Below are 8,113 nucleotides of genomic sequence, written 5' to 3'. Positions count from 1 at the left end.
AGCAGGAACAATGCTACCTATGAACCATCAGTCTCACTTCCAGACACACCCTGTTTTTTTCCTAGCACATCTCCCATCTGTGTTCACAACTTAGCTTATCAGCTTGCTGGAGATCATAGCTCAGAATGGAACAGCATCCGCCTGGGAGTTATATTGTCTTGTGCCTTACATGCAGTGGGAGCAAAAGCTCCCCAATGGAAACCCCATGTAGCATTATGCCTCAGGAGTGTGTTAAAACTTCACAGTATTTGGCGACATTTTCTGGTAGTGAGAATGACCCAGCTCAGTTAATCTCTGGTTCTCCCCAATGCCACATCTCTGCCACCCAACCACAGCAGGCAATGGGCAAAGACCCTGCCGCCAAATGTTTCCAATGCCCCTGCTCCATAGACTGGACCCAATTGCTCTGTGAGCCAGATCTAGCCTGTGGGCCATAGGCTGCCAGCCCCTGTTCTAGAGCTACTCAGCACACAGGGAAGAATATCTACATCAATACAAAATGCAATACAAGAATACCTACATCAATATGATCTCTGTTCATGGAACTCAGCACTCAGCAGAGCCAACCCTTTGTAGATATGGTCCGTTATGTTTTACTTCATGCAAAAGCAAGAGCATCCATTTTTCAGTTGGTCTTGGTGACTTAATTCAGACTGAGAGAGCAAGTGAGTATAGTGACTCCCTGTAATATCATACTTGTGAACTGAAACAAAAAAAGGGCAGTTGCTCAGGCAGGGGGAGGCCTGGACGTTTAAAGGTAAATTACACAGAAAACAGAATGACAACACCTTTCAATTATACAGCTGCATGAACCTCACGGGCAAGCCCTCCCTGCCCTCATAGGTGTGGCAGGACAGAATCCTTGAGTCTGTGACTCCCCACAGTAGTCTCGATTAGTGGGTAATCAGGAGACTAATCGCTCTCACTACCCACAAAGTCTGCCTATGATCATTACATTCTGAGACACAAATTCATCTGAACAATTATGTTCTCCCACATCTTGCTATCGCATAATCAGAAACTGTTTAAAGAAGGTGGATTTTGCTAGACTGAAGAGAGCTTTCATTACTGCACAGTACCAGTGGTACTTTGCAAAGCATTACCACGTATCTCACCTAGTCAAATCTATGCTGCTTCAGGGCTGTTTGCATGAAGATTGAAGTAGTGGCATCAGCTCTGAGATCAGCACTTGCTGCTGTAGCTTGAAATTCACATGCCTTCTGCCTTCTTTACAGAAGACTTACAGTAAATCTCTAAATCTCTTTTTGCCTGATTATTGTATTACTTAAAACTTTTTAAAAATTGTGCTTTTAGCTTGCCTGACTTTTAGAGAATAATATATTGACATACCAAAATAAACGAATGAGCAGCCAAAAAATAAGGTTAAAAGATTCAATAAACTCAATAAATATCTAAATGTTGGGTGGCAGTGTTTCTTCATGTATCAGGCATCACTGTGTTGAAACTGGGGATAAATTAATACTGTATTTTAATAGTAGTCTTTGTATATGTGTCTGTGTATGTGTGTGTGTGTGTGCACACATGTACACATATGCTGGGGTGTGTGTGTAAACACTTGCGGGCATTTTTTAAATCAGCACAGCATGCAAATATAAATTTCTGGTTAAATTACATTCAAACAGTCAAAGTAGAAACAGATGTCTTGAAAATATAAATACAGGGCTTAATAAATATTTTATCATCAAATATTTCAAAAATGTCATCTTTAAAAACATGAAAATTCAGCCTCAGGAGAACAAAAATATTTAATCATTCTCAAGAAATTCTTAAAAGGGATTGCCAACAGCTCTGCTGCTGCCTTCAGTTTCCCTATCAGATTCATTTCAGCAAGAGAATGTATTTCCAGGTGCTGTGAGCTATATTTATTTTCATCAAATATTTTCTGTAGTTCAGTTAAAAAAGATAGAATACTCAGTGAGGTCATTATTAGGTGAGATAACAACTTCTGAATGAATTCTCTCATTAATCTAATTATGAAACAGGAATAGTATTTTACTAATCAGGCTGTTAATTGAATCATGGAAAATTTAAGGCTGTAATCAAAGTTATTTGAACCAGGCCTTCCGCTATGTGACATCAATGCTGTGAGAAACTAACAGAATTTTCCTTTACCTTGGAAAGTGCTAGGACAGTGTTTCAGACCCTGGAGTCAGACCCTGGTTTCTGGACCCTGGTATCCAATACCTGTGTAATTCTGGTATAAAGAAATAAAATAAAATAAATACATATTGCAGGTTAAAAAAAAATGCATCCATTTTGTGTCTACAAAAACTGAGGCCCTGTTCACGGCTATCTTAAAATAGGCATGGGATAGTGTCTGGAGTGCAGGAAGTATGGTGTGCAGGAAGTATGGTTTTTTCCATAGCAGCAGTGGACTGAACTGCCAGGCTATTTTTTTTTTAACCAGTTTAACCAGTTTTATTGCATGATCTTCCAAGTACCCTCAACATATACAATGTTAATGGCAGTAACAGCTCTAAAAACTTTGCTAGAAGTGCCCAGCACCAAGTTGGACCAGGCCTTTACTGAATTGTAACAGAGGCAGTGGCACAGAGCAGGAGGCATCACAGGATTAACCATCACCTTACTTCAGCTGCCAGGGCCCCCCTCTACATGTGCAGGTAAAAGTTGATTGGATCTAATGTATGATCCATACAATCATGCCTCCTGCCATGATTCTGGGCTCTCCTGCATTGGCAAGACGCAGGCTCCCAGCCACGGGGGCCATACAAAGCCAGGGCAGAGATGCCTGTGTCTGACCAGGCTCTCAGTCCTGGCTGCATCACATGGACAGCTGGGACCAAGAGTCCCACAGCTGGCAGAGCTCTCAGTCCCAGCTGCCCCATGCACAGCTAGGACAGAAAATCCCCACACCTGATGGGGCTTTCAGTCCTAGTTGCATGTGGCACAGCCAGGACTAAGAGCCCCATCAGCTGCAGGACTCTCAGCCCCAACAGCTGTGGAGCACTGCTGCAGTCTCCCACCTGTGGGGGGTATGGAACACTCCTGCACCGTTGTGGCTGGAAGACTGCACTGGCTGTGATGTCCCATCTCCAGGGGTGCATTGTGCTAACCAGTGTCTGGTAGGTTGCAGCAGCTAAGGTCTCCCAGCTGCAGACTGCCTACACATGCAAATTAAAGCTTGATAAAAACCAGCTATAAAGTTATTACACAATTATTCAAGCAATAACTATATAGCTGGTTGGATCTTTTAAAGGTGGGATAGTTAATCTGCAAGTAGAGTCAGTCTAAATGCATTGTAGAGTCAAGGAAATTGTGCAATAGATATAATATGTAGAAGCGCCCAGGTTTACTCACAGTCAGAGGGTTTGTAGGTGGAAGGGCTGCACTCCAGTTGAGAATTTAACTAACATTTCATGTTATGGCTGGCTAGCAAGTTAGACCTTTCATTTCTTTGGGAGAGAGAGTAAGTTGGAAATGTCATGACTCAGAGTTCATTACAGATTTTCTAAGTGTGTCTTTCAATGGTGTGAGATGCCCAGAACACAGGCTAGGTTCAAAAAATGGTGTCTGGACTCCCAGAGCAGTGCAGTGTCAGGGATTGAGGAACACATGTTGTTCAGGAGATCCTGGATTCTAATTATGATGCCTTATTTGCTGTGATGCCTTGGGCAATGCACTCTACCTTTTTTGCTGTCTGCAAAATGGAGATGATATTTAGCCAACAAGCTAATGGGTGAAGAGTAGGGCTGTGCAAGGCTTTGAACTGTGCTTCGGATCTGGAGAAGTTTTGGATGCTTTGGTGTCTGCAGCAGCATGTCCAGATCGAAGACTTAGTTAGGCTTTCTGAAGCGATTTGGAGCTTCCAAAGTGCTTCGGGAAAGCTTTGGAGCCGCTTTGGAGATCCAGCCATAGGGCATAATGGGGAATCAATGAAATATCTACAACTTTGTTGTTTTTTGTCTGATTTGAATTAAACTTGCAGGGGTAGTAGCCTCTGCTAAGAGCATGAAGCCTGTCAAGTTTCAAGAAGATGGGTGCAGGGGTTCGGGGGGAACTGCACCCCAAATCCTTGAAAGCAAAACTCATGTCACATCTACGTGTTAAACCACAGGGGGCTGAAAACTCCAGGGGTGGAGGCCCCTACTGAGGCCACAAAGCCTGCCAAGTTTCAAGGAGATCGGTGCAGGGGTTTGGGGGGAATTGCACCTCAAGCTGTGGACAAGTAAAACTTGTGACATGGGTGACACTGTGTGTGTTAAGGCGCAGCAGGGTGACAGCTGCAGGGATGGTAGCCACCACCACTGCAGTTTACACCCCCCTGTGGTGTAATACATACAAGTGACATAAGTTTTGCTTTCAAAAATTTGGGGTGCAGTTACCCCCAAACCTCTGCACCAATCTTCTTGAAACTTGGCAGGATTCATACTCTCAGCAGAGACTACCACCCCTACATGTTTCATCCAAATCAGGCAAAAAACAACAAAGTTATAGATGTTTCATTGATTCCCCATTATACCCTATGGCAGAATCTCTGAGGTGCCTCCAAAGCTTCGGAGCTGCTTCAACCAGATCAAAGCGGGAACCCAGTCCGGAGCTCTGGATCAGATCACTGGCATCCAAAGTGGCCGGATCTGAAGCTGGATTGAATAGCTGCCTACTTGCACAGGCCTAGTGAAGAGGGAGGGTAAGGATATATTAGCAAAAACAGTCCATCCAACTGGCAGCCTGCAAATGGTTAAAGTGACCCACAGGCTTCCACTGGGCTTCCACTCCCCGCCATTGCTCCTATTGCTTAGAGCAGCAACTGGAGTCTCTGTGGCAAGGCAACATGGCAGGAGTGGAGCCAGTAAGCTTGCTGCCTGCATGGTGGGCACAGGCAGCAGGTTTCACACAGTAGCAGTAGAAGGAGAGTGAGGGGGAGCTCTCCCACATGGTGGCAGTAGCAACTGGGCCCATGTGGCAACAGCAAGATGGGGCTTGCACGTGTAGTGGCGGCACTGTGGGGCGTGTGTTGCTCACACAGCAAGGGGACTGAACATGGTGGGGATCTGTGAATGCGGCCCCTACAACATAGAGCCTCTGTGGTGTGCAGCTAAGAGCCCTTGTGGCCCCTGGACACTCTGAAATTGGACAACCCTGAGCTACGGCATGTATATAAATGTAAAATGTTAATTCAGATCTGTTTCAGGATAGTACATTGTCTTCTCCCTCCCCTTATCCGGATGGAGCTCTTCATGTCTTACACCTTGAAACGGGGTAGACTGGATAGTGGGGCAAGTGTGTTTCCTTCAATAGGCTGCCACCATCTGAGTTGGCATGTTGCATCTCCTGTTTGTACAGCTCATTTGACCAAACAGCAGCACTTACCTAAAGTCTACCCTTTTCTTGGACCCCTCCAGGCAACAGCCTGGCAACCAGGATGGTTTAAGATTTTTTTTTCCCATGAAACAGACTTTAATTTATTTTTCCAACTAAACATTTATATACCAGCTGCTGAGTGGTTTTGGATGCATTAATTTTTAATATTTATAATGTTTTTCTCTATTTGACCAACGTGCTTCTTATAAATAAAAAATACATGTATTTTTCAAAGCATATAGTGCAGTTACTTCACCTATTTTTTCCATCTCAGTTACTCATCAATAAGGGGAACTGTGTGTGTGAACAGGGCTGCCAATATGTTTTATTCTTTTCCAGGTGAAGCCTCCAATTTTCAGTACTGGCTTCAATTCTGAAATGCACAGCTTGAAGCTCCTTTTCCCCTCCCCCCTCCCAAAACAGTGGTCACTTGCAAACTATTACTGAGAGTAGAATATGTCAGTTTTTCCAGGTTTGCAATATATGACAGTAAACCTATATATTGATTTTGATTGAAAGCAAAGCTTACAAGAAGTGTGTGTGTGTGTGTGTGTGTGTGTGTGCGCGCGCGCGCACGCACATGTGTGCACGCACACACCCTTTCTAAATAGTGAGCCACAGTTTTAAATACTTAAGAATAAAATTAACTTCCAACAATCAAATGTATACAACCAGAATTCCATCTCATTTTTTAAAAGAGAGTTAATTTTGATGCCAAATCCTTAACCTGCTTAGCTGCTTTAGTAAAACCCACTAAGGGGCCTAGCTGCATCATTAGGTACACAAATACCTATGAAAATCTGACCCTTTCCTCCCCATTGCTTTACAGCTCTACTGATTTGCATGTCTTCAGAATAAATACATTTTGCCCAGTTATAAATATCCTGAAGGATAACATTCTGGTAAAAATAATCTCACAGCTATTAGTAAAAACCAGAAGTTTATTTCACTTCATCAGACCCAGGAGCTATAAGGGGTGACCCAGCAGACATATTTCAGGACCTCCAATTACAACACTGCTACAGATTTTATACAGAAATTGCAATTTAATTGAATCCCCAAATCAGTAGAAGTCATCATATTTCCTAATGCTCATTTCTGAAGGTCTACAATTAGGGGTATGTAATTAATTACTGGAACTGTTTGGAAACAGGAAGAACTTCTTCACAGTTAGAGTGGCCAAGGTCTGGAACGGGCTCCCAAGGGAGGTGGTGCTCTCCCCTACCCTGGGGGTCTTCAAGAGGAGGTTGGATATGCATCTAGCTGGGGTCATCTAGACCCAGCCCTCTTTCCTGCCTATGCAGGGGGTCGGACTCGATGATCTATTGAGGTCTCTTTCGACCCTAACATCTATGAATCTATGAAAATCCAAGACACATTTAAACATCACTGATAAAGAATATATGACCACCTGAATGCTGTCACTAGGTAAGCTGGCCTGATGAAGGAGTTTGGGCCAGCTTCCTTGGACCATCAGGTCTGGCAGCCACCAAATGAAGCTCCCTAGGGTAACACAGGAACTGCTAGAAAAGATCAGACCCAAGGTCTATCTAAACCAAGGTTGTGTGTCTGAGTGGCCAGCAACAGATGTACTAGCTGCTTCAAAGGAAAGCATAAGAATTGCACCATAGCAGAGATGGGAAAACTTGCCCCTCTCATCCCGGCCTCTCATGTTTAAAGACTATTCCAACCTCGAGACACCAGGTTTAATATTTCTCCCACACTGTTTGTTATCATTACCTATTACAATTTTTGATAGTCTTGTTTTCTGTGTATATATCAAATCCCATTGTAAATCTTGTTGAGCACTTGATGATACCCAAACCCTGTGGCAGTGAATGTTATAGTCTGATCATGAGTTGCAATTAGGAAAACAGCATTTCCTTTTATAAGCTAGAATTTCCTGCCTTTCAGTTTCATGAACTCTCCCTTTTTCCCTGTGTTACAGAAGGGGCAGAACAGAAGGTCCCCATCTACCTTCCATAAACCATTCATTACTTGACATTTGTTTTACCATGTTTCACTTCTTTCTTTAACAGTTTCTTATCATATGAGAGTTGGTCCAAGCCCCTTTTCAGTCTTTTCCCCTTAATTCTGCAATATTTTGGGGGTTGGGGGGCTTGAATATTAAATTTAATTAATATTTTAATATTTTGAAATATTAAAAAAACTGCCTCCTTCTTTTGCTTCCTCCCTGTCTCCTCACCTCAAGAGGGCTGGAGAGACCCTGCCAAGTTCCTATTCCCCATGTCATTCCTTTGTCACCTCACTTTCATAAATTACGACAGTCATGGCTGAGTTGGGATGAAATCTTGGATTTAGGAAAAAGGCTGAGCTGAGTAAATATGGATTCTCAGTGCTCTGCAGACAAACAGACCAGCTGTGCCTACATGGGTCATGGTTTAGCCTATCATTTGTTAGAAATTATTCAGTAAGAAAATGTACCAAACTGCTATCTGAAGAGATGCTTAGGGCCACATCCTGCTGGGGATCCTGCCGTTGCTCCAGCCACCTGCTGCTGAAATCAGTGTAAGCCTGATAGATAAAGTATCCCGTGGATGCTGAGAGAGGTCCCTTGGGGTCTGCCCCTATAAAAGAGAAAATCTACCATTATAAAACATTCCATTACACCATTTACCAAACCACAGAGCATTCACATTTTTACTATTTCCCTTCAGGAAAGGTACAGTGGGTTAAAATTAACAACAATTCTACATTCATTCCAATTGCCTAATTAACCAGGCAGGGCCATACTGCTCCAGCCAGATAA

This window comes from Alligator sinensis, unplaced genomic scaffold, assembly GCF_000455745.1.
Source record: "Alligator sinensis unplaced genomic scaffold, ASM45574v1 scaffold461_1, whole genome shotgun sequence".
Classification (NCBI taxonomy): domain Eukaryota; kingdom Metazoa; phylum Chordata; order Crocodylia; family Alligatoridae; genus Alligator; species Alligator sinensis.
Note: the sequence above shows the minus strand (reverse complement) of the source record.